The sequence below is a fragment of the Strix aluco genome, chromosome Z, assembly GCF_031877795.1.
Source record: "Strix aluco isolate bStrAlu1 chromosome Z, bStrAlu1.hap1, whole genome shotgun sequence".
NCBI classification, from domain to species: Eukaryota; Metazoa; Chordata; class Aves; order Strigiformes; family Strigidae; genus Strix; species Strix aluco.
Genome location: NC_133971.1, coordinates 25,054,084 through 25,081,395, shown reverse-complemented (window position 1 = coordinate 25,081,395; position 27,312 = coordinate 25,054,084).

Here is a 27,312-nt window from a genome sequence, read left to right as displayed (position 1 = left end):
AGCTGATAAATACCAAGGGACATATGAAGTCATGTTGTTCTAATGAGGATGGTGCTTCGAAGGTTACAGCAAAATAACTTGTGAGGTCATAAAACTGTAATTATCAGTCTATCCTGCAATGCATTGTTAAATTTTTTTCCAATATTTTGTATTTGTATGAAATTCACCTCTAGGAATATGTTTCTCCTGCTTATGCTTCCTAGTGGTTAATTTTGAAAAGCATAACTTAGCAGACTCTGCCTCAAATTATAGACTAAATTAAGACTTTGACTCAAGAAAACAAATTTGCATATGTTTAATAACATGTAAAAGAGAAACTGTTTAGTCTTGTGGGTCCAATCAAGTGGATGAAGTTGAGAGAAGAAATTACTTCTTAGCTGAAGTTCTTCAATTTGCAGTAGTTTAAACTTATAGTTTAGAAGCTCCTGAGGATGAAAAATGTTCAGGACTTTTTTTCTGTTCAAATCAAAGCAGTCTACCCAACTGTTAATAGAACAAAAGTAAATTCAGTGTGTTTTCCCTTGCCTATTATTTAGCAATTTTTAGAAGAGTTTTCATTTACATTCAATTTTAATAGTGTCCTCTGAGTCTATATTATTAAGCACCATAACTGACACTGGTACTACATTCCAGGCCATCAGGATAACAGATGCTGTAATTGCATACATGTGTTATAATAGGGGACCGAGGGAGAGAAGAAATTGAGATGATCTAGTTATGCTCTTTTCTATCACTCCTTTTTATAGAAATGTTGTATTTTTTCCTCCTTTAATGATTTGGATCACTTTTCTTTCTATTGTCATAAGTCTCTTAGGCAATACAGCGTTAAGCTGGAGTTTGATGGTGGCTGAACAGAGAAACTGAAGTGTCATTTTAGTGGCAGACAAAAGAGAGAAAAGTAACTTAGAAAAAAATAATTTTATTATCATTGTGCAGGGGTGCAGTTTATGTTAAAGGCTTTTTATAAAACCTCCATTGAGGCAAAGCAGTCACCAAGGACTATCAGCAAAGCAAGTCAGAGGAAAAATGAATTGCAGAAGTGTTGGGGGAGTGAAAGAAAAGGATGTGGTATATAAAAATGTGGAAATCACATCCATCAGCATCTAGGCAAACAAGTTATTTAGAGATTTGACTACATGGAGAAGGAGTCCAACCTCTCCTGTCCCTACCTCACCAATTTTCAAGTTGCTAGCCAGTATTTTCTTCCCATTCCTTTACATCATGTCTTTTCTACATGGACTTCTAACAACCTAAGTATACCCATGCATATGTATAGATACACGTATGATCTGATTGCACATTCTTTGTGAAGAGGTTTTGTGGTCCAAAAGCTGTTTGGGATAGATTTTCACACCAAGGACCAGTAGCGGTTATTACTAGGAATACCTCCGAGCTTGTCACATCAGCTTGGACTGTACAAATTGCTGGAGAAAATGCTGTTTGCTACCCAGCTACTTAGCTGAAGAAGTGGGAGATAAGGCAGACCTATTTATTCTCAGAATGATCAAAGAGGTAAAGCAGCCACATGCAAATATGAGAAAGAAAGTTGTAGTCTGATTGTTCTACTCCCTAAAAGGCTATGTCACCTGAAGAAAAATCTGTTCCAAAGAAGCACAAACCCTCACTCCAGAGTTTATTTTCCATGTTTATCTGAAAAATAGATTATCAACACAGGAACACAGGGTTGTCAGTAATTATTGATGTGAAATAAATAAGAGGGACAACCCACCAGGATGAGCTTTAAAGAATGGCAGTTTCTTGGCCACCAAACATGAAGATCAGTTAGTGGAGGATAATGACACGATAATAAAAATGCAAAGAACTAGAAAGCAGTGAGAGAATGATCTAAGCCAAATACAACAAAAAACCTGAGGATGTTTCAGGGACAGTTCTGAGTACTAGGAATGGTTTAGTGTTGCATGTAGCAGCTGGTGTGTGCTCTAACTTTCCTTCTCAGAAACATTGTGCTGGTTTTGGCTGGGACAGAGTTAATCTTCTCCGTAGTAGCTAGTCTGGGGCTACGGTTTGGATTTGTGCTGAAAACAGTGTTGATAACACAGGGATGTTTTAGATACTGCTGAGCAGTGCTTGCACAGCCTCCAGGCCTTTTCTGCTCCTCACACCACCCCACCAGCCAGGAGCCTGGGGGTGCTCAAGGAGCTGGGGGGGACACAGTCAGGACAGCTGACCCCAACTGACCAAAGGGTTATTCTATACCATATGATGTCATGCTCTGCGTATAAAGTTGGGGGAAGAAGGAGGAAGGGGGAACATTTGAAGTGATGATGTTTGTCTTCCCAAGCCGCTGTTATGCATGATGGAGCCCTGCTTTCCTGGAGATGACTGAACACCTGCCTGCTGATGGGAAGCTGTGAATGTACTCCTTGTTTTGCTTTGCTTGCATGCACAGCTTTTGTTTTACTTAGTAAAGTGTCTTTACCTCAACCCATGAGTTTCTTACTTTCACTCTTCTGATTCTCTCCCCCATCCCACCACGGGGAGAATGAGTGAGCAAGTGGCTCACTTAGTCTTAGTTGCCATCTGGACTTAAACTGCAACAACCATCAGTGGTACCACTTTATTCTATCCATTACCAAAAAGGCATTGAGTTCTAATTCTCACTGCTATCCTGGGGCAGAAATTAATGAAGTCCTTAAAAAAATGCCACTAGGAGTGCAATACCAAAACGGATTTTCTTTCCTTGTATTCATACCTCTTTAAAGCTTTAAAGCAGTTGACAGGGCAAAGCATCTGTTGGTCTTCCTAGGAAGAAAGGATTAGAAGCACTTTTTAAAAAATGTATGCGAAAATGCAGATATAAACCATATAAATTCTATGCTAAAACAGATCTGTGGTACGAACATGAGTGAGAACTGTATGCCCAGTCAAAGTTAGTCAACCCAGCTATAGGTGTTGGGTATTCATAGATACCTCCCTGACTCTGCAGTAAGAATGAAGTGCAGTAATTACTTAGTGAATGCTGCCATTCAGAACATATGCATAAGAAAAACTTAGATCATTCCCTGGGAGAGCCAAAAGAATTTCATAGAGTTAGTTATTATGTGCAGATTACTTTTTTCAGGGTTGGTACAAGTTAGTGACTGAATAGCAAAAGAAATTTATGAATCCCAGGAGCCATATTGCCCCTCAGGCTTTTCATTTTCTCTTAATAGTAGTGCAACTGACTGAAACACTGAGATTTACTGAGGTAAGCAAGTGTCAGAGGGTAACATGAAAGAGATTTTTCCCTAAGGCTGACTACCTTAGGGAACCAAGAATTTATCTTGACTAGCATGATACAGAATATCTTCAGTATTACTCAGTCTTACTCTCTTGTGTCTTACACAACTACAGAAAAACCTCCACCTTCTGTACAAGCATCAAATCTACCCAGAACAATATACATCCAGATGTTTTTGAGATTACTTCTGTCACTACCAGTTAATTGTAATTTATTGAAAGGTGTCATGTGGCCAAGGGAAATGGGGAGAGCAAACCAGTGAATTACAGCCTGATAACCAGATCTTTCAGGGTGGCACACAAAGTCTATTTGAGTTGTTCTACAAAAGATAAGTTCAGTATAGTTCATGTCTACAAAATCTTATCTATAACAAGCTCAGCAGCCTCCCTCTCAGGAAAGACCTTGGAAGTATGAATGAGGAGGCCACAGTTTGTAGTTTTACCTTATTACTACCTGATATTAATAACACTGGATATTTCATAGCTCTGACTTCTCATATTGAATCCCTTTCCCAGCAGCAGGTGGGAGACAGTTTCTGATATAGAGATTGATTGGCCGAAGAGCTTGGTCTAATTCATACATCACTGATATTTCAGGTTTCCCTTGATAGAGGTGGTGATCTGTTTCTAAACCCATCAAGGTTTACTTATTTTACTGTTATTAAAGTGTTGGTGTTGTGCTTGGACTGGAGGTGTGTTTCAAATAAGCTTTAGTGCAGGTGGGCCAAGGAATGCTCTCTAGTGACACCAAACGCCTCTACTACATCCCCTTAGGACAAGAAACTGGTATTTGAAACCGGGTAACAGCAGGGGTCAGAGACCATCACACTTCCCTGTGAGAGAGGAAGATGAAGGAGAAGGATACAGGAACAGGACAACCTGGGCAGAGGAACCAGAAGTATGGACAACCCAGTTGTTATTTCAAAGTTCAGTTCAGTCACCAGGGAGCAACCCACTTCTTGCTTTTCACTTTGAGAGAATCTTAAAAAGTAGCAATTTCTTTAAAGCCAACAAGAAAAATGAATACATTTGGCAGGCTGCCATGCAGGTTTTCCTTTAGAAATGTCATGGGCAGTACTATCCTGGAGTAGCTTAAGGATTTTCTGCTGAAGTGTTGCTTTTGATACTTAAGTCTTTCAGATTCTGTCTTCTACTCTCTGAGAGAGAACCTGCCTCCTTTATATACTGGGAATAACGTCACATGATATGGAATGCTCCAGTGGCCAGTCTGGACCCGGCCATCCAGCTATGCCCCCTCTCAAGTAAAGTTAAATCTATCCTGGCTGAAACCAGGACAACACCTCTCCACAAAGCTAAAATTCTCTTAGGCTGTCTCCTGAACACTCAGGTTAACAGCTGTGATATGTTTAATAGCCATAAGAAATGCAGAACCGGACTATTCACATATAATAAGGCTGTTACTCTAAAGGTTTCCTTGCCTAGCACTTTGACGGTTTCATTCTTTTTCTCTCTCTTTCCTCTGATTCTAGCTTTATTATCCCATGAAAGACCTAAATGTTGGAGCTTTCAGAGACCTTGCATTTAGTGTCCCCACCTGGTCTATTGCCTGGTATTACAAGCCGATGTTGTTACTCTGTCAGTCTATGGCTGTAGCCTCCCTTGCCTCCGGAGAAGTCCTTCCACATCTCCAGGCACAAAATTCTTGATGCCTGCCTGGGAGAAAAAAGCTACATCATGATTTTCTTCAACACCTCCTAAAAGCTCTTTATTTGTGATGCCAGAAAACCATAAAAAGCTTTTGAAAACTTATTTTTTTGGCATTGTAAGACCTCATTTTAACAAACCGGATCACTTTGATACTCTGTCACTTTGTAGGTATGTGTTTGCCTCTTGTACCCATCAGCTAATCAGTTGGTTCTTATCCTAGCATTAACCCAGATTGTCCATTAAGTGATGATGGCAATACTTCTGTCCTTTTTTTCCCCAAAATATCTGACGCATTAGAGCCTTTTACAGATCACAAGTAGTGGTAATGATCTGTCACATACATGCATAGCTTTTTCAGAGGCTTGTAAGTGATATTTTCGTAAGTAAATCAAAAGCAGATCTCTAATCTGGCCACTCTCACCTGTTTTTTAATTTCTGGATGCAGAAATCATTCTGAGTTTTTTACTATATTGGAAACATATGGGCATTGGAAAAGTCTTGTTTTAGTTTTAATCTGTAACTACTTTTGCATATTATCACACCAAAACATGCAAGTTCACAGTGAAGTAAACAAAACAGGAGAGTGAAAAATAACATCTTGTTCAAGTGTGTAAAACTTATATACACAGGTTACAATGGAGGTCACTAATCAGTATTACTTTAAGCATAATTACCTTCCTTAACCATCAGATGGGAATCTAAATGTTGTCTGATTTTTCAGAAGTGTTCACCCTATTTGGAAACCTGGCACTTATGAAAATCATCCTATTTCACTGTAACCCTAAACAAAGATTTGACAGCTTAAACATAGCAGTTTATGTTTTTAAATTTTCTGAAGTTATAGAAATAATTATCATAGACTCATAGAAAGGTTTGAGTTGGAAGGGACCTTAAAGATCATCTAGTTCCAAACCCCCTGCCATGGGCAGGGACACCTTCCACTAGCCCAGGTTGCTCAAAGCCCCATCCAACCTGGCCTTGAACACTGCCAGGGAGGGGGCAGCCACAGCTTCTCTGGGAAACATGTTCCCATGTCTCATCACCCTCATCGTAAAGGATTTCTTCCTTATATCTAATCTGAATCTATCCTCTCACAGTTTAAAACCCTTGCCCCATGTTCTGCCACTACACGACCTGGTTAAAGTCTCTCTCCATCTCTCTTGTAAGCCCCTTTTAAGTGAAAATAGGCTGCAATAAAGTCTCCATAAAATTTCTATAACGATAGCTTTAAAATGTCAGAAGTCTCTGATATTTCCTTAACATCTTTTTTTCTTTTCTCATGCCACTTGTTAGCACAACTCACTGTACAATTTTTCCAGCTGTGACACTCAGAGAGCAGCAGAACGGTAATTTATGAGGTCCACCACACAAGTTCTATAAGGATTAGAGTTATGTTTGCACAGTTTATTATACCAGAGACGAGAGTTGTTAACAAAGCATTGCTCATGTGCATGCTTTTGGAAACTTCTGTATGTGCAATCTTTCTTTTCCTGCAATCCAGATCTATGATTTACCTGCTCATATGGCTACATGAGACATTTTTCTTACACCTTTTAATTATTGCAAGATTTCTTTATGAAAAAATAATAAAATAAGTTTTATATTGCAATTAGTATGTGCATCTCTCTATCTCTTTTCTGGTGGAATATTCTGCTAGGATTTTTTTTCTCCTTTAATTTCAGTAACTATTTGAACAATATGCTTTTCCCACGACATGAAACAAATCTGCAACAGATAATATAATATAGACACACAGGCATTTTGTGTTACATTTTTAAGAGGAAAGCACATTATTCCTATGCGAAATGAAAAAGCTTTTAACTCAGTTGCACTTTTCCCAGGGTATATGAGACATTTCCACTTCTCTCCCACTGCCTTTATGCCTGTCATATATTACCAGGTAGCAGTAGGAAGCATCACAGCAGGATTTTATCCCACTGCAACACTTACACAACCTCATTCTGCTCACGTGCGTTATGGCAGAGAATGCTGAGTCTTTGGGTTTGTCATCTCGTGTACCTATCCTTAAGCCCTTGGGCTTAAGTGGATCCGTAGCACACCCTGTGTGCCTCATATCCGTAGGCAGCCTCTGAAAAACAAAGGTCCACCACTCTAGCAAGTTTTCTGAGCCCAAGAAGTTCCTTTTTTCTGGATGTCTTAAAGCAGGCATCTAAAACCTTGTGACATCCACAAGACTTGGCACATATGAGTATGTGTGGGTGGCCCACATATTTCTGGAGAACCAGGTAGAACTCAAGAGGGATATGCTATCTAAAACAACACTAGGCATCTATGTTTGGGTGAGAGAAGCTATGGTTTCCTTTCAAGGACATACACAATATACCCAGATCTCTGCCTGCTATGCTGTCTGCTTGCAAACCAAGAAAGGTTTCAGCCCACCTCTGCTAACATCTCAGCTCCAGTCAGCTTGTACTATGCAAAATGATACTGACATAACACATTTTGTACAGAAAAGAAAAAGCAATGCCCTTGGCAGTGTGAATGAGTCTTCCAGCTTGTGCTCTGTCCTTAGACACGGCAGTAGGAAAAAAACAACTAAAGTACTTGTTGGTAAATGTTGGTGCTTAAAAAAGAAAACATTTTGTAAATAAACAAAACCAGTAAGGATTTAGGGGAAAAGTAAATGTACAGATAGATATACAGATGTTCCTCCCAACACTGCAATCTTTAACATGGAGCTACAAAGACTGTGTCTAAATTAGAAAATTCAGTATACTTGGAAACCTCTTTGCACATTGACATTAACAGGCACACAACAGACCATGGCTGATCATTATGAGCTCTCTTTGTTTCCAAAACAAGATGGTTGAATGCAAATTGCCAGTTAGTAATGATCCCTGGTGTCTACTTGCTTCCATATCATGCCCAGGAATTATGGCGGAACCTGGTGGTTAGCAGAGGCCAAAGTTGTGCCAGGGAATGACCTAATATATCACTGGCATAGGCAGTTGTTTTTCTGCAGCATCCAGGGATGGTCCCAGGCAGCGAGTGGTGTACCAATAAGGACATAAACTTAGATTTCAAAAAGAAAATCACCACACAAGAGCCTTAGATGTACTTTATGACAAATGCTCTGACTTGTAATCACAGATGACATGCACAGATATATCTGGTTTTTTCCACTGAAAACATTAAAAATACTATACAAATGTCATTTATTCAGGTTTACTTGAAACTTTTCAGTGTAACATCAATGGAAAAGGTTAACAAAAAAGTGACAGTGTCTCCCTCCTGTCCCAGACTTGAAGAGCTTGGTTTCTGCTTTAGGCTAATTTGAAATTTAGCCTGGAGAAGAGGAGGCTGAGGGGAGACCTCATCGCCCTCTACAACTACCTGAAAGGAGGTTGCAGAGAGCTGGGGATGAGTCTCTTTAACCAAGCAATAAGCAATAGGACAAGAGGGAATGGCCTCAAGTTGCACCAGGGAAGGTTTAGACTAGATATTAGGAAGCATTTCTTTACAGAACGGGTTGTTAGGTGTTGGAATGGGGTGGCCAGGGAGGTGGTGGAGTCCCCCTCCCTGGAGGTGTTTAAGAGTAGAGTCGACATAGCACTTAGGGATATGGTATAATTGGGAACTGTCTTTGTTAGGTTAATGGTTGGACTAGATGATCTTTGAGGTCTTTTCCAACCTAGATGATTCTGTGAGATTATTGAGAAAGTATGTTTCATGCTACTTCATATTTATGGTAGCAATTACTTGAATTAAGACTCGTTTTGCACATACAGTAATTGACCCAGTCTCTCAAGGCAATGGAAGTGAATACCTTGAGAACCTGGTTTTCTGACTTTGAAAATGTTTATAGCAGATAGGAGCATTACAGACTGCGCCTGTGCTGTGGGAGAGAGGGTTTGGTTCACCTTGCAGACCCTGCACCTGGGCTGCATCTCTCTCTGAGTCCCAGGTATCTCCCCCACATACTCTCATCTCTGGGCTTTATGTGGGGAAATCTATTGTCAGGGGAAATCAGGAAATCTTCTGTTACGGACAAGAAGATGACCAGAATTTTAGGACCTGACATTAGAGTGCACCATTTCTGTAGTCTACCTCCACTGCAAAGGTTTTTCAGATAAATCATTGTGATGCAACAATATATAGCCATGATTTTGTGTTTTCTCTGGTTTGGTCTCATGTTTTTCTTATTAAATGTCTAAATTCTCTAATGAAAAGTGCCTGTCATTTAGCAGCTGTGGGACGACTAGACTTCTCAAGGAAGGTAGATGAGTTTTATAGGTGTTACTCTAAAATCCTGAAATATTTAGTGCTGTTGCTGTTTATTCTGGTTTTCCTTGAGCAACCTTTCAGAATTCTATAAGAGGATAACAGTGATACCTTCTGCTGGGTGGTTCAGGAAATCTTGAGAAAGATGAGGAGCTTTTTTCACATTAGATTTATCAGGGTATTTCACAACGATATACAAGGTGTTAACATATTGTGTGTATTCAAAGTGTTGTCTGAGGAGTTAACAGATGTATAATATTCTGTCCTCACCTCCTCTAACTCGTGATGTGGTTCCATCAGTCTTCATTGTGGACTGAGATGTTAAGAATTCACAGTTTGCATAACTTCTGAATGAAATCTCCAGCCTGAAAGTTCTTGTAGACTGTTTTTTTTTAACCTAAACGTCACTATATCATAGTTTCTGTATGGGGCTGTGGTTGAACATTGGTGCCAAATGACATCCTTACAGAGTATATTTTAACATGGATATTTAGCCGTCTGTGGGCCTATATGTAAATATTCACTGAAGTAACTAGGCAGAGGTCTATGGTCTGTGCAGTGCCCGCTGAATGGAGGTCTAGATGCCGTAAGACATACCAGGCTGACAGAGGAGCTGTTTCTTCATTCGCATCATTGCAGTTACAACTGACACAGAATGTGATAAATGATATTACAAGCACGTTAGATCTTCTTGAAAGGTCAGAAAAATTAGAGGAAAATATAACAATAGATTTTAAAGAGCTTATCATTCTGAATTGTATTTCAATTAGTCAGGTATATATATATGCATATAAACATACACACACATATATAGTTATTTGGGTGGGTTGTACAGGTGAGCATGTATATGCACACATATACAAATACATATCCACAATAGTATTTAAAGTAGATTTATGTGTATCCTCTCCTTCCATTAGAAAGTAAAAATATAAAGTCACAGGGTTGTTCCTACCACTGACTGTGCATGTCAAGAGGTGGGAGATACACTAGATACTGCCTTCAAGATAGAGATGAAGTACCCTGTACTGATTTCTCTTCAATCTGCCAAAGAACCCTAGGGAAAATTAGCTGACTTACTCTGTAAACATTTGCAAGATTCTCACAGATTATACACTCATCATAGGATCTTCACAGTTAATAGCAAAACTAACATAAATTGTGTTTTCCTGGAGATAATGACACCATGTCTCAGTTTAGTTTGCAGCACAAGTTACAAATCCTCATGTTTGAATGGAATAATTTTGAGAAAATGTAGTCTATCATCATTCAAATTTTGAACCTCACCTCCTGATTTTTTTTTTTATTTTGGTTGCTCAGTTATCTTACAGAGAAAAGATAAACACTCAGGGTTAGCTACAGCTACTTTTAAAACCAGGTCAAGCATGTCCTTCCTGCTGGTGCCCTAGAAATAATCGGACTAATCTTGCTGTGAGTTGTCGGATATCACCTTTGCCTTTTCAACCTTGAAATGACACAATTCTTTTTATTTTAGATTAAATTCCACAGATATTAAGGATCTTACACTAGGAAGCAGAAAGTCTGAAATCTCTACTTGGTGCATTAGGTGACCGGAATAATGTGAATAAATCTGGCTCTATTGCAAGGCTCTGCAAACATTTGGTTGGAAAAGTCTTTTGAACAAAATGGGGCATTTGTAGAAAACAGCATAAAAGGGGGCAGAATCTTAAACACAAAATAAAATAACCCTAGAAGAAAGATATAAGAATAAAAATGTTTAGGGGTTTCCCAACTGTACATAACCTTGACTTTTTAAGTACATTTTAAATTAATTTCTGTTAACACTATTTCTGGCTTTCAGAGAAACTTGGGTTTGAGCGCTTTATAAAAAAGAATATTTTTCAGCTATAGCTGAAAGTTAAATAAACATTCTTAGATGTTCTGATAAATTGACTTTCTAAATTGTGATGAAAATGGCATTAACATGACAGCGACATTCTGGCTGGGGTTGTCCCCATATTACGAGAAAAAAGGAATGAATGCATCAACAGGGAAAATTTGATGAAGGGAGAGGACAACTGAACTATTTGTCCATGCACTTTCTCCCACCCTTACGTTCGATACAAACTTCTTTATATCTCCGCTGGATTTTACCCAGAATCTCTCAGTTCACAGTGGCTCAGTAGACCACTGCTCATTTATTTATTTTGCTTCATCTGATTTAAGGGCTCACTCAGTAACATTATACTGTTGTGGGGGATTTGGGAACCTGGTCTGGTTTGTGTCCTAAATTAGGAAAGGAAAGGTAGAGCTCTATATGTGGGTTGGTGGCAGAAGAGAGAAAGAGAGAGGGCACTGTGCTTGTCTTTGCAGGCACTGTGGTAATATATAAACAGCATTTCACTTTTTCTCCACACACTCGCTACTGTTAACACCTATGAATAAATGAAATACCCTTTTGGAAGGCATAAAAATAATGAAAACTTTACAAAATGCATGTGGAGAGTGTGTGTGTGATATGTTTGTTCATGCTTCTCTTTGCCAATACCTGTGAGTACGTTATCTCTCTAATGAAGTGCTGTGGAATTTCCTCTAAATATTGTACTTCTCTGAGTCCAGGAGCAGCTACACAAAACCAACGCTTTTGGGAGATGCTTGAGACTTGAGCAGGTGGGCAGGTGAGAGTAAACGGTGGGGTGGAGAGGAAGCTCATTTCCCTACTTCAGCACTCGGAGACTCAACGGATTATCCTGCCTCCTGTTATCAAACACATTTTGTAAGATCCTATTACTAAAATGAGACTACAGTTACTATGCCTCTTGACAGGTTTTAACAACAACTTTTTCTGAATGCCAAGTTAATTTTGGCTCATAATTTTAATCTTATCATCTCCCCTGAGAGAAACACTCTCTTTACAGAATAACTGAGAAGACATAGGTGTAAAAACAATGATGTGTTCATCAGGAAACCAGGCTTAAAGTACTTGAGGATTTTCCCAGGCACACTGAAAAAAAACACAAACCAAACCAAAGCCTGCCATTAATTTAAATATACAAATGTAAGAGAGGAAATCAACAGGTCCTCTCAGTGATGGATTCAAGCATGAGCAACTGCTTAGAGCAATGGACTGTGTGTGTCAGTCCTGGCTCTTTCCCTTTCCTTCTCTTTCCCCATAAACTGTGGTCCCTCGTCCTGGAGGACCAATTCACTTTTAGAGGTCTGAATGAGAAGCCTTGACTTACTTCTGCTTCTGCTATAGCATTATGACTTACCATATCTTTGTTCTCATAACATAAGTAATGTTCTACCTGACCCATTCAAACCACAGGCAGAAATGGCTCATAATTATTAATCAGGTCATCATAACACAGCACTTTCACTAACATTTTTTTTTTTTTCCTATAGCACTGGTGGGGATTGGTTAATATGAAACAGGTGTGACTTTTCTGTGGGTGACTAAATGCTTTGCAGATTTAGAATATACATGGTCTGCAAAGCGTGAAGGGTAGGAAACAGACACCAGCTCTGTGACTGTTCCTCTATTACACAAATACAGTAGGCTGTAGGGACTGAAGATGAAAATGGCACCTCAAGCTGATGATTTGTTCAGTCTCCTTATCCAGTGACAAGGAAGGAGTTCTAAAAGATCAGTGCGCTTCCCTTTATGTGCTGTCATAGGCAGGTCTTGTCCACTATTCAAAGGTGGAGGGGGCAGGGGTGGGGGGGAGGGAGCACTGTGAAAGGGTCTGAAATTTAACTAAATATTTTCACTAAATGTTTCTGAAATCCTCTGACATCACACATATAAAATAGACATTGACACGTGCAGAAATGGCAGTCATTAAACAGCTATGAGAAGAGGGAAATGTTGATACTCTAAATGCTGCCAAAGAAAGAACCTAGCCAAAGGAAATGTAACCAATCAAGACTGACATTTCAAAAAATAAGTACCTATCACAACACTCAATAAAATCAAATTATTTTGAATTATAGACCAGGTTAATCTATGTACATAATCTTTTTCTATTCAGTATTTTGAAGGAAAAATAAATGTTTTTGTAAAGATCTGAACTTAATATTTTGTTCAAGTGACAAAATTTTAATGTGGGAACATGAAATAGAAATTGTGATTTCTTTCCTACCTCTATTTTTAATGTATTTAGGCAGATATATTTATATTATATTCTTATAGAAGTCAATAGAACTTGTCTGAAAATGAATAAAAGACAAGGAAATGTCACATTTTGCAACTGAAATGGATGAGGACAGTGTGAGAAACTGAAATGTCCTATGACTGTCGCAGAGCTTGCTTGTGTCTGTGCAAACCTCAAGGACAAGCTGCTGCAGCCTGTGGATTTGTCTGGGGAATGTCTCCCAGAGAAGCAGGAGTGTATTGAAGGATGCACACACACACTTCCTTGTGGTTGCATTGTCGGACTCCTTCAATAAGCCTCAAAGGGGCAGACTGAACCGAGCTGGCCCCATCCTGTAGCCATTTGTGGCTCTATTGTGTACGCCAGACACCGTGTATACATTGCTAATGAACTCATAAGAGGCAAGCATTTTTCCCCCAGAAGCCTGATGCAGCAAAAACCTGTGGGACCAGGAAAAAAACAAACAAGCAAACAAAACCAACTAAAGGTGGGCAGATGTGTTAATCAGTAGATATGATGAACTTAAAAAGGCAACAGAAAACTTTGCTTGGTGTGCATCCACCATTGAAGCCAGACCCGTGTGCACCCACCACTGAAGAACTGAAGATTGAGGACCAATGGGACGTCGCTGGATCCATGGTAGTGACCATTCTTGCAGGCCTATCCCACATCCTTGCTTTATTTCTGTTTTTTCCTTCCATTCTGTCCTATCGCTACCCCTCTTCACTTTTTAATACTAAAAAGTTCTTAAAAGATTGTCCTTGGCAAAAATACTTTAATAGAAGTAATTCCAATCCTCCATCCCCGGTCCATCGAAAGAAGGTAGAGGGAGAGGAACATCTGGAAACATCTGGACAGATCACACACCCGATGTGGGGTAAGGTCCCTCCTTGCTTTTACTCAAAACCACAAAACCTCTAAATTGTGGCATCAGTGCCCCCAGCAGGCTGACTGATGGCAGGGAAAGGGAAAGGGAAAGGGAAAGGGAAAGGGAAAGGGAAAGGGAAAGGGAAAGGGAAAGGGAAAGGGAAAGGGAAAGGGAAAGGGAAAGGGAAAGGGAAAGGGAAAGGGAAAGGGAAAGGGAAAGGGAAAGGGAAAGGGAAAGGGAAAGGGAAAGGGAAAGGGAAAGGGAAAGGGAAGTTCCTGAACTGAAATTAATACCTAGGATCTCTCAGGTAAATGAAAACAATTCAGATTTGGAGATGCTGATAAATATGTCAGTAAACAAGAGTTTTGAATCCTCCATTTACCTTCATCACTCCATCGCAGGAAAGTTCAGATGTAGTGTACTCTAGCACACAAAGTGTAGCAGCAAAAACAAGCTCATAAAAGAGACATCGTTCAGAAATACTGTTCAGAAACCCTAACAAAAGCACATACATGGTGACATTTCCATTTAAATCTGAGTAGAGAGAACAAGGCACAAGTAAATATGAAGTCAGAAACAGTTTCAGAGCAATGAAACAGGTTTTCATTGTAATCTCACTACTTTTACCACAGTAGTTGCATTTTAAAGCAAGATAGAAATTCTGAATTTAGACTAAGTTTATTTTTAAAAACTGACTTCATTCAGATAAGGTATGCAGTGGTTATGGAATAGTGATGAAGGTGGGGGACCTGTTCATAATCTGTTAATTTTCTCTTTATTTTATTGGTTGAAGTTCTTTTAAAATAAAATTCTTCCATGAAAGTAAGTTTATTTGAAATTTCCTATCTCTGGCTGTGATTTTATCTGACATTTGATAGTTAAAAGAAGAGCAGGCAGGTGGTGGATGAGTCATCATCTGACAATACCCTGGGAGGACTTCAGAAGCTGCCACTTTCAATCTGAATTTTCCCATTGTAACAGCCTTTCTACACATAAATGAGTGATGGGAAGACAGGATGCAAATACATCAAGAAAAGGTTTTAAGTTCTTTCTCTATTTCTTCTTTTTTCCTTATTAAAAAGGAAACTGAAAATTAACTTTAACATCACTAATTTGAACTTTCCTAGAGGTTTTACTGTTTGAAAGATCCTGATGTCTGCTCAGAAGACCATCTAAGGCCTCCGTCCTGTATGAATTTACCTAGATGCCTCACTCAGTGTCTGTGCTTAAGGGTTTCCATCTTTTGGACTTCAGTTTATACAGCCTGGGTCAGATCATCTTTCTTGCAGTATTTTAGACCATCATATTTACAGAGGAAATCACAGGAATTTTTTAAACTAGGAGACTCAGGAACATAAATGATCTCTTTTCTGAAGCTTTACAAACTGTGATTTAAAGACAAGCTTATCATTTGTGGGGTTTCTTATGTTTTTCTTTTTAATTACCTAATATACAATAGCCTACTCTGTTCAAACAAGTTATAGCCATTGCTGCATTGCACTGTAGCAATGTTCCAATGAGCTAACTGGCCCAAGCATGGTGGTTCACACCAGTGTATTACCACAAGGAGACAGTGAAGCTCTAGTGATTCATACAGAGGAGGTAGTTGATTCATTTATCCTTCCTTTTTATCAAAAATTCAGATAATGAAATCAGAAGATCTGAAGGATCAACATTGAAGTGCAATAGGTAATGGATTCAAAGAGTTCTGGGTTTATGTATTTTTTAAGTTTGTAAATCAAAAGACTAAAAGATGAAAGTTTGCTGCAACGAAACTAGAAAACTCACAGTTCTGCAAACTAGTTTCATAGATCACATTCTATGAGTCAAACAGTTTATCTGGTTTTTCAAGTTTAAAAATATCTTACAACTACATAAATGACTGACTTACTGAAAAGAGGAAAAAGATTTTAAAAAGAAAGGTGTATAGTTTCTGGTCAATTAAAAACCATTTGTCCCTAATAATAATTAGAATATGGTACATTTTTCAGCATCATCCATATTTCTTTTGTTTTAGTTCTAGAAATATAAGTTAATTCAAATGCCAGGGGTGTTTGATTTACTACAGTGTACTGGGTCTAAGCCTATGAGTTTAATCAAAGGGCTCTCTTCATCAGGAACGATAAAGAGTTTCATGGGATACATGAGGCCATTCTGACTGATCTTTTTCTTTTAAAAAAAACCCCAAACAACTCTTGTAGGATACAGCACTAAAGAATAGATGAAACTTGGAACAGTAAAAGATCTGAAGAAATGCCATACAAATACTTGTAACTAGCCATTGCGATGGTTTGCTTCACTTTGTTTACCAGTGAAATGACCTTGGACATAGTCCTACCCAGTGTAAACATTTTCTTGTCTCTGTTTCTTTAATTACATGGCTATAACATGCTAAGGGACACACAAAAACATTATAAAAGAATCAACCCTTATTCTTAGTAGTTTACAACTGAATTGAGTAAGAAGAACAAGAGTGAAAGTAAAACAGAGATTGAATGACTTTCTAATGCAACTCAATGTCAGAGTTGGAAATGTGGTTCATGTCCAGACTAGTATCTTAATACATTAAGTATGAAATACTTGAGCTTACCTCAGGATTTTTGGAAAGCTAAAAATTAAGGTGACCTGGTGTTACAGAGGCTCTCAAATAAACAACCAACCACCAAAAATAAAAAAAAAATTAAAAATTTATTATTCTAGCTCTCTGTAAATTACAGGTTTGAATGTCTGTGAGAGGAGAACAGAACAACTTTCTAGGGTTTAACAGCAACCCAGAACGCTTCACAAAGAACTCTATGGGGTTTAACAACAACCCAAAACGCAGAACAAAGCCCCACTCCCTAGGGTTTAACGGCAACCCAAAACGCTTTATCACTCACCTGATAACTGAGGGCTCTCAACCCTGAGGGCCTGCTCAGGGCAGCATCCTGACCCAAGGCACCTCGAGGAGTTTCCTTGGGCAGTGTCCTGACCCAAGGGGAGAGTCCTCGATTGCAGCTGCTGCTCCAGGGGACGAGCTCAAAATGGCTCCCCCAGGGGACTCCATTTATACCCAGGCCGAATCTGACCTGTAGTCAATAGCAGCTCCCATTGGCCAAAGGCCCCAACTACCGCGAGACCTTGAGAACAAAGACAGAAGCTGCCACACTTCAGCAGCCAAGAAGCTCTGCTTTCGTTAGGCAGATGCACCTGCCACATCTGGCAGATAAATGGATGGAAAATCCAGCAAGGACTATTCAGTACAAAGATATCACTTTTGTGTCCTTGAATCAATTTTTGTAAGCTGGATGGCTATTTAGGAAAGATAGAACTATGTCCTACCTTGTTCATGTACCCTTCACTGGGCATTTGCCATTGGCTGTTGTTGGAGACAATAACTGGACTCCACAGCTGTGAATATCTGAAGTTCATTTGTACTCTGCAGATCACAGAATCAGAGAATAATTCAGACCAGAAGGGAAATCTGGAAGTTAAGTTCTCCAGTCTCTGCAGGATCATCTTTCAAGGTAGATTCAACTTTAAAGTCAGATCTGGCTGTTCAGGGTCATGTCATTCATGTTTTGAACACACCCAAGAACGGAGATGTCATAGTGTCTCTTGACCCTGGTCCGGGTGGTTCGTCACTCTCATGAAAATCTCTTTTTCTGGTCTCTGATCAGAGCTTCTCCTGTTGTTACTCCTTTGTCTTCTGTTGTACCGCCTTCCACTGTGTCTCTCCATGTTCTCCCTGTAGGTAGCTGTAAACACTGGTAAGTTCTCCCCTTTACCTTTCATTTCTTCAGGCTGAAAAAATGCAGTTCTTCTCATCTCTCCCTGGACACTGTGTCCTCGAACGATGCAACCAGCTGGTGTCCTCTGCTGGACTTTCTTGTCCTAAGGAGCCCAAAACCGGGTACAGAACTTTGAAGGCAGGCTCACCAATGGTAGGCAGAGGGGAAGCAACCCTTTCTTGTTAACATCTACTGATAACACTAACATTAAAAAAGCTATAAAAAAAGGTAGCATATGAAGTTTCATAGATCTTTTATATAGACCTTGTTGTCTTTTTTGGGGCTTGCTTTTGATTTGGTTTTTTTTGTTTTGTTTTGTTTTTTTTTCTTGTGGGAAACCTAAAATCAAAGCAAGAAAGTAAGCAAAAGTTAAAAAAAAAACCAAACAGAACTTCCAACATCTTATATGTGAACACATCCATTCTGGATAGGGTGCCTTTTTTTTTTTAGTAAGAACTAAAAGCCTAGACAAAACACTTCTGCAGACACAAAATCATTGTGTCAAACTTAGATCATTAATTCCACTTTATAGGTGAGGAAATGGTTATATTCAGATTCAATAACTTCTTTATAGTCTCTGAAATGCTCTGCATAAGAAGTATAAAGCTGAATCTCATCTATTAGTTATAATTTTCTCTATGAATGAATCCTTCTTCTTTTCTGCATATGTTAAAAAGTTTATTTCTCCAGAGTACTTTTGTCACTGGGCATCCCTTAAGAATCAAGAAAACTGGTTACCAAGGTTCCTTTTGTTGAAAAGCAGGTGGCATTTAGTCCATTCGATGTGTGTTACTGCTGCTTGCTCAACAGCAAACCACTTCTAAAGTAGGATTTTTTTTTTCTTGTCACCTGGGACATACAACAGTATGAACTGACACCACTGGGAGAGATTTGTTAGTTGTCCTAAGAAGAAAATAAACAGTCCTTGTAAGAATGTATTTAGCCTAGTATATTCTCTCACTAAGGAAACTTGGGTGTACCACCTGTAAGATGTTCCTGGAGAGGCGGGTCTGGGAGAGGGAGGGGCTTCTGTTTATTTCCCCCATCCTTTTTTCCTGTTCTGGCTCATAATGAGCAAGTCTCACATTTGCCATTCATGCTGTCATGGACACTTAGGGAATGCTAAGGTCACAGAACAGACCTATTGTCTCCCTCTTGGTTTTCATGGTTTGTTGGCTCTGTTTTGTATATACAAGTGGTTAGGCTGAAACTGCAAAGAACAGAGGGGAAACATGAACTAACACAGTAGTGTCCTACAGCTAGAAAACACCTAGGAGACGAGACAGATAAAATTATTCCTTACTACTGGCTATAGGTAAGAAATAAACCTTGGAGTATCCAGCTGGCACTGGTTTCACTTATGCAATATGCTGTGAGAATTTTACACCAAAAAATTATTCCACAGAATTTTTAGCATGAAGAAATACGAATACAGAAAAGGAGGGTAAAGACCAGGGGCAGTGCCAAGTCCCAGGCACTCAATATGAGTCTGCAGCACAAAGTCATGAAAAAAGCTACAACTTTCTACTCACATTCTTTATTTTTTCATCTCTAAAGTAGACCCTTCAACATGTGTGTTTGAAAAACTCTGCCACAGGGCACAAGCCATATTTTCCTCTAGGAGGAAAAATCAACCTCACATGATACAAATTAATTACAACTTTTGATCTGCTGCTGGTGGAAATCATTTGACACTATAGAGCTAAATTTTTATATCATAGCCCAAGTCTTTTACAGGCTAATGATACACCTAGCCAAAGTAGAAACAAAGCAACACAGTGCTATCTACAGGCATGTCCACACTTAATATTCCTTTCTGGCCTGAATTGTTTCTTTCTTAAAGTCTCCATCCTATTATACCAAACCAACTTGAATAACATGGACAGATGAGCAAGCTAAAGCAGCTAAATTTTATTTCAGGGCATTGACTGCCTGTTTTAACTATTTACAGTTGATTAACAATCATCATAATTTGCTGAGGCTGTGATTTGAACCATCTCCTTACAGTGGAATAAATGTATTTGAAGAATTAGTTGTTGTAGACAGCCATAGGAAACACAGAACAGCTGTGAGAATAAATCATCACCTTTGTTCCCTTTTTTTTTTTAAATTCTGGGAGAAATGGTAGATATGATGTCTCCATAGTATTTTTTTTTTCAATCCTGTTCAAAAAAGCCTTAAAATATATTATTTTTTTTTTCTGGAATATGAGCATTTGTTGGCTGCCTTCATTCAGCACACTTCAAGAAAAGTTCATCTGACTTGCAAAAATATGCCATTTTATTACTGTGGAAGACTGTTCTTAGAGAAAATTTTGTGTCTCATTCTCATTTGCTTTGCTGTTTCATTCAGAAATTACAAAAACTTGTTTTCTGGAACACCTCTCACTGTGCTTTGTGAATGAAGACTGAATTCCCGGGGCAAATTTAGAGCCATGAAGTTCAATGGCAAACATACTACTCTGAAGTTTTAACTCTGTGTTTTCCTATATTAAACTTGCTTCAGCAATCCAGAATTAATGCTTCCTTATTGTTTTACATAATATCATCAAGCAACTGAAACATGATTGTAACTGCTTGTATAACATCAATCCATAAAACCATTAACAAAGTGTATCCAAAGGGGGTTGTTTTTCTTCTGTCATTATATTCAATGCAAGGAGTAGGTCCTTGCTTTCTTCAAGTCAGTGCAGACCTACAGTCATATGTGCTATCTACCAGATAAACAGTAGAGTTTGAAAAGGTGAGAATCCATTTGCTCTAACATTATGTAATAATGGGATCTTCTGAAAGCTTGGCCTGACACTTGCTCAGAGTTTGGTTTCAGGACACTTGTCCACAGTTAAAATTTGGTAGTATAACTGGTGGCTTTAAATGGCTTCACTGGTCAGCGAGTTTATGCAAGCTTATCCTTTCCTATGTACAACTGTTTGGTTAAATGTGGTTGAACGTGAAGAAACTACATTCTTACTACATAAGAAGGACTCACAGGGTTAGTGGATCTTGGCTTCTTGCAATGAATTTGTGTAATTCATAACAGAAAGCTCAGGGGATGTGCCTCTAACTTCCATGGGAAACAGAATGTGTTCAAACATGGGAGTGAAGTGCTGTGTGGCTGGTACCACTGAAAATGCTCATACATACTTATGAGCTTACTATTTATTATATACTTGAATCTGAAAGTCTGTGATAGAAGTTGTTGAATGAAGTTTTCTCGAAGTATTTTTTCTTATTTATAAGTCTTATGTAGCACATTTTGTCAGAGTAAAGTCTCTGCTCACTATTTTAGGTACTTTAAGACAAGTCCCTGGATTATAAAATGTCCCTCCTAGGAAAGTCTGACTGGCAGGAAACCTATAAGCTGCCAACTTCCACCTGATCTCAGGCCATATCTGTGAAAGAATCAGCCTGTTGGCTGCAGGGAAAGCAGAGGTGACAGACAGGCTTGGAGGGGAACACTCAGCTCCTACACCAGTGATGCTCCTGCAAGAAATTACCAAGTCCCCAGGACAGACTTTCAAAAGCTGGAATGTTGTCTTCCACTCTATAAATCTCTTTCATCACATTCCTACTAGAATAAAAGGACACTTTAATAGAAATAGCAAGTGCATTGTTGGTTTAGTAATGATAACATGGGTGAATTGCACAGCAAAATAATTGCATAATAGGTCCTAATACTTATGGCATTTACTGGAGCACTAAAAGAATCTCAGGGGATCTCTTCTCAGGGACTAGAAAATCATTTTTATGAGCATAACAGTTCCAAACCTCAAAATTGCTCCTTACGAGTGTAAATGAGATGTAGCTAATGTTGTCATTTTCTGTTTCCCTATTCTGTTGAGACTTCAACACACAAAATCACACTGTCAAACATTTCATGGTACCCTAGGACCAGTTTGAGTAGACAACAAAAAAACTAGTATGCAGAGAAGGTAGATAGTAAATTTCAGGTTGGTCAAAAGATTTTGTTTCAGGTATTAAAATGAAATGTTGTCCTGGTTTAGCCAGGATAGGGTTAAGTTTCCCCAGCATTGGGGGGGGAAGCTCTAGCCGGGTTATTCAGATACCATGGGGATGTCACATCCTGGCGCGGAAGCAGGACAAGGGATTACCGCGTGTACTGTGGGATTTGCTCTATTCTCACTGCTGTATTGGTAGATATTTTGCTCTGTTCATTGTTATTACTGTTATTCTTATTGTTATTGTTGCTGTTTGTTGTGTTGCTGTTGCACTGTTGTATTAAACCTCTCCTTATCTCAGCCTTGGGGCTTTGTATTTCACTCCCTTTGTGGGGAGGGGCAGCGGCCACGTGGTCTCAGACCCCGGCAGGGGCTAAACCACTACAAATGTGAATATATTTATTATAGTCCATGTATTGGTTGTTTTGAGAAGAAAAAGAGAAAATAAAGGCTGAAGAGAGGCACTGAGTGACCTAAAGACTTTCTGTCCTTTGCAATTATAACCCTCAAGAAAAATTGAAGGTCTTCTATATACCAACCCCCTCCTCCCCAAAAAGTGTGATGAAAGACTGTATAATCTAGCTCAAATTGGTGGCAATTATGCCACTGGAAAGTCACAGAAAACTGTATTTTTAAATGATTTATGATTGTTATTATTACGGTACTTAGAGCTATAGTCACTCCTCAGAATCACTTTGTGCTAGGTGCTGTATGTTGTTAACTGTTGGTCTAGAATTCCAAAAGGATGAGGTCATATTGGATTGTCTTAATCTACAGAAAGAGATAATTTATAATATTCCAGGTCTGTGCCACTAAGAATATGTGATCTAAAGATGTAGATGAAGTTATCTTTTTTCCAATTTACAAATGGAGATTTTAGAGAGTTAATGACAGTAAGCTGGGCAGGAAGATTGATCAAGGAATTCAACTCCTCTCTCCTGAGTCCCACTTCAGTTTCATCCAAGAATGAATTATATTCTACTGGTTTTACATGAAGTTATCTGTGGAGACATGTATGACATAAACATGAGTAATTGTTTTTGACATCATACATATGGTGTAACCACCCTTTGTATACATAGTGTATCACATACACACACTGAAGAATTCAGGGCATTGAAATCCTCATCACATCTACATCAGAGGGTAGATTTAGACTGAAATAGGGTAGATTTAGATTAGATATAAGGAAGAAATTCTTTACTGTGAGGGTGGTGAGACACTGGCACAGGTTGCCCAGAAAGGTTGTGGCTGTCCCCTCCCTGGCAGTGTTCAAGGCCAGGTTGGACGGGGCTTTGAGCAACCTGGGTTAGTGGAAGGTGTCCCTGCCCATGGCAGGAGGATTGGAAGGAGGTGATCTTTAAGGTCCCTTCTAACCCAAACCATTCTACGATTCTAGGATAATACAAGAGATGTAGTTCATTCACAGGTGTCAGAGCCATGATTTATGTGATGCTGGAGAACGGGCTGACAATTGCAGTCACCTGTCTGGTGGAACTCATGACACAGGTTCTCTCACTGGCAGCTTAGAGTGTGATATTTGCTAATGTAAACTTCTCAGGTTTGTTATAAATTATGCATTTAGTCTCACAATGTAGGTTAAAACCTGTGCATTTTAGGCTGTTATAATTTGTTGCATTTAAATTTTCATTTTGTTTTAAAATAAATGTTAAAATGATTAGCCCAAAGAGTTGTGGTTAAATCCAGTTGACAGCCGGTCACGAGTGGTGTCCCCCAGGGCTCGGTTTTGGGGCCACTCCTGTTTAACATCTTTATTGATGATCTAGACAAGGGGATCGAGTGCACCCTCAGTAAGTTTGCAGATGACACCAAGTTGGGTGGGAGTGTTGATCTGCTCGAGGGTAGGGAGGCTCTGCAGAGAGACCTGGACAGGCTGGAGCGATGGGCTGAGGCCAACTGTAGGAGTTTCAATAAGGCCAAATGCTGGGTGCTGCACTTGGGCCACAACAACCCCCAGCAGCGCTACAGGCTTGGGGAGGAGTGTCTGGAGAGCTGCCAGTCAGAGAGGGACCTGGGGGTGTTGATTGACAGCCGGCTGAACATGAGCCAGCAGTGTGCCCAGGTGGCCAAGAAGGCCAATGGCATCCTGGCTTGCATCAGAAATAGCGTGGCCAACAGGGACAGGGAAGGGATCTTACCCCTGTACTTGGCACTGGTGAGGCCGCACCTCGATTACTGTGTTCAGTTTTGGGCCCCTTACTACAAAAAGGACATTGAATGACTCAAGTGTGTCCAAAGAAGAGCAACGAAGCTGGTGCAGGGTCTGGAGCACATGTCGTACGAGGAGCGGCTGAGGGAACTGGGGTTGTTTACTGTGGAGAAGAGGAGGCTGAGGGGAGACCTCATCGCCCTCTACAACTACCTGAAAGGAGGTTGCAGAGAGCTGGGGATGAGTCTCTTTAACCAAGCAATAAGCAATAGGACAAGAGGTAATGGCCTCAAGTTGCACCAGGGAAGGTTTAGACTGGATATTAGGAAGTATTTTTTTACAGAATGGGTTGTTAGGCATTGGAATGGGCTGCCCAAGGAGGTGGTGGAGTCCCCATCCCTGGAGGTGTTTAAGAGTATGGTTGACATACTGCTGAGGGATATGGTGTAGTTGGGAACTGTCAATGTTAGGTTAATGGTTGGACTAGATGATCTTCAAGGTCCTTTCCAACCTAGATGATTCTGTGATTAAGACTGGAATATGAAACAGTTTCTTAGGCAACCCATATTACTGTAGCTAAATCAAGAATACAGGTTTTTTTAAAGTGCGAAAGGCTCTTTATCATTCTTATTGTTTAGGAACATCACACAAGAGAGACTTTGAGGCACACAAAATAATTTCTGTAAGCTATAAGAATATGACTTCAACAGTAAAGGCAGATGTAGGTAAGAAGGAATACAAGATTCCACTGCATAATTTTTGGGTTCCCTTCTCTCAGAATGCTCAGGATTATATCTCAAGTTCATAAATATGTGTTTAAGGTTATTCAAATGTCTCAAGATTTTGCTGGATTGTGTCAGGAAACTAGTAGTCCACTTGAGGCAAATTTCCTTCCTTCAGGGTGCATGGGCAGGTGATTTTTTCTCTGTTTGCCAAGGGCAATGCAGTCTTGTCATTTTACCCCTTCCAGAAGCTATTCACCTTAGTAAATGCAGAAATGCAGGAAAATCTTCAAGAAAGTTTGCATTTAATTATTTAATTTTCTGTGAGTTTTATGCTTTACTTATTAAAACAAACATCACTTTCAAATTAGAACAAGTATAACACCCACGATAAGAATGTGAAATTTACATATTGATTATGGGAGGTCTTTATGGGAAATGTCTTTAAGAATCCCCAAAGCGTCATTGTAATTGTTATCGCCCATTTTAAGTGAACTCATATTTAACTCATAGAATATTTCTGCTGGACAAAAGACGGAGATCAGACGATAAGAAAGTAGACTGTAGGAAAGATGTGAAAGCAATATAATGGAAAAAACATAGATAAAATGTTTTAAGCAGAAAATGCAAGAATCAACTTAGCAGTAGAATGTTGAGTGCAATAGAAGGTATTTCTTTTCATGCAGTTTTGGAAATATAAGCACTTAGTTACCTTTTTTTGCTGTGATATTTATTTATTGATGCTACAGTAATTTATGGAAACTGGTAAGAGCTGAGGACATCCGTCAAGTGGTGGAGGAGTGCTGCCTGGTAGCGTGGGGAAGACGGTTTTCTCTGAAGAAATTTGCCTTCTGATCCCAGCTATAAATCCTCACTCTGGATCTCACTGAGTCTGGGAGGTTGTTTACCATGACTTTTTCAAAGCTGCTCTGATTTCAGTTGTCCAGCCTCAAACTGGGGCTTTTAAAGTCTCAGCACAGGCCTATGCTTTCACTGCCATAACATATCAGATTAGTTCATGCCCCTTCACCCAGGAGGCAGAGGACATTGTTATCACCACACATGTCTCTCCCCTCTCCTCACTGCTCACTCCCTAACTGGTTTGCAGCATCAGATGTGCAGCTGCTCTCCAGCACACAGTGTACACTGACACACGGGGTGACAGCACCCCGACCCAGTGGACGCCGATCCCACCTGAACAGGAGTCCGTCGCCTTCGTGCCAGGTTACCACAGCCAGGAGGTGAAAGGTGATCAATCTCTCTCCATTACCAGAGTGAATGGCATCTCCAACACCAGGATCAGAGCTGGCATCATGGCGGGAGGGTGTTAATTTTTGTAACAGAAATTCACATACTACAGGTGCAGGGGAAAGAATGCAGTTGATTAAAGTCTTGGGACTTCCTCACTTAGTCTTATGTCTGTTTCAGTGACCTTATTCTAGTAGAATATTACTTAGACCTGCATGCAACAAATGGGCAGAGCCACAGAAGTCAGTGAAAAAGTTTGTTTCAGGCTCACTTGGCTGTAAACTGAGATATCTACAGTGGTATTTCAGTAATCTATTTTACTTCAAATTAGTTTTTGTCATATAGAACAGATCTTGTTATTTTTTTCCCCAATACTTCTTTTGTATTAGTAAAAATTCAGAATATTTCTGACAGTTCAGAAATGCCTAAATATTAATGGGTCCCCACTGGTTGAAGAATTCTTACTATGCGTTCAGGCCAGTGGGATTTGTGTTACAGTAAAGGAGTGAGCTGTTATTAAGTCCTCTTTTCAAGAGAATTTCCTGTGACTTGTGTAAAATACCTGTTCACTGCTGGTCATTTGCTCATGGGAATAAACCAGATGATCCTTCCCGCTCACAGTGTTTGGAGTTGGGCTCAGCTTTGTGTCAGAGGACCACACAGGAACTGAAAGAAGGGTTTGCTGTGTCAAATCCTGTTCATGATCTTTCACTGGAAGGGAGGGAGAAATACCAGTTTTTAATGTGTGAATTTTCCTGCTGGTGTAACAAATAAGTGAATTACGAGCTGATGTAACAGTACTGGACTCTGTAGTTCATTTCAGACCAGACCAAACTGGTTTGGCCCCTCAGCCTTCTCTCATTACAGATAATTAGAGAAGCTAGAGAAGGAACAGGAAAAAGTTGTAAAAGGTTTTGGATTTTTATTCAGTGTCTTTTAACCACATTCACTTTTTCACGGTGTAGTGGTCCTACAGATTCTCAAAGGCCACTTGCTGGGCTAATTCCAAGAGGCTGCATATAAGTTTGAGTTGGCAAAATGATGTTTTTTAACTCATCATCCTGCTGTTCATTCAGTTTATGACATCTTCCAGTTGGTTGTTCTCTGCTGTTATTGAATTTTAGCATTTGTAGATTCATATCCAGTGGTTGCAGTAAAATAAAATGATGCTCTGAGAATTCACATTGTGAACTATTACAGTGCTAATGGTGGATAAATAAAGTTATGACCTTGCTAACTTCAAAGATGTGGCAAAATAGTTTTACACAGTAAAATATGTGACTCCAAGCAGTCTTAACTTCTGTTGTAATT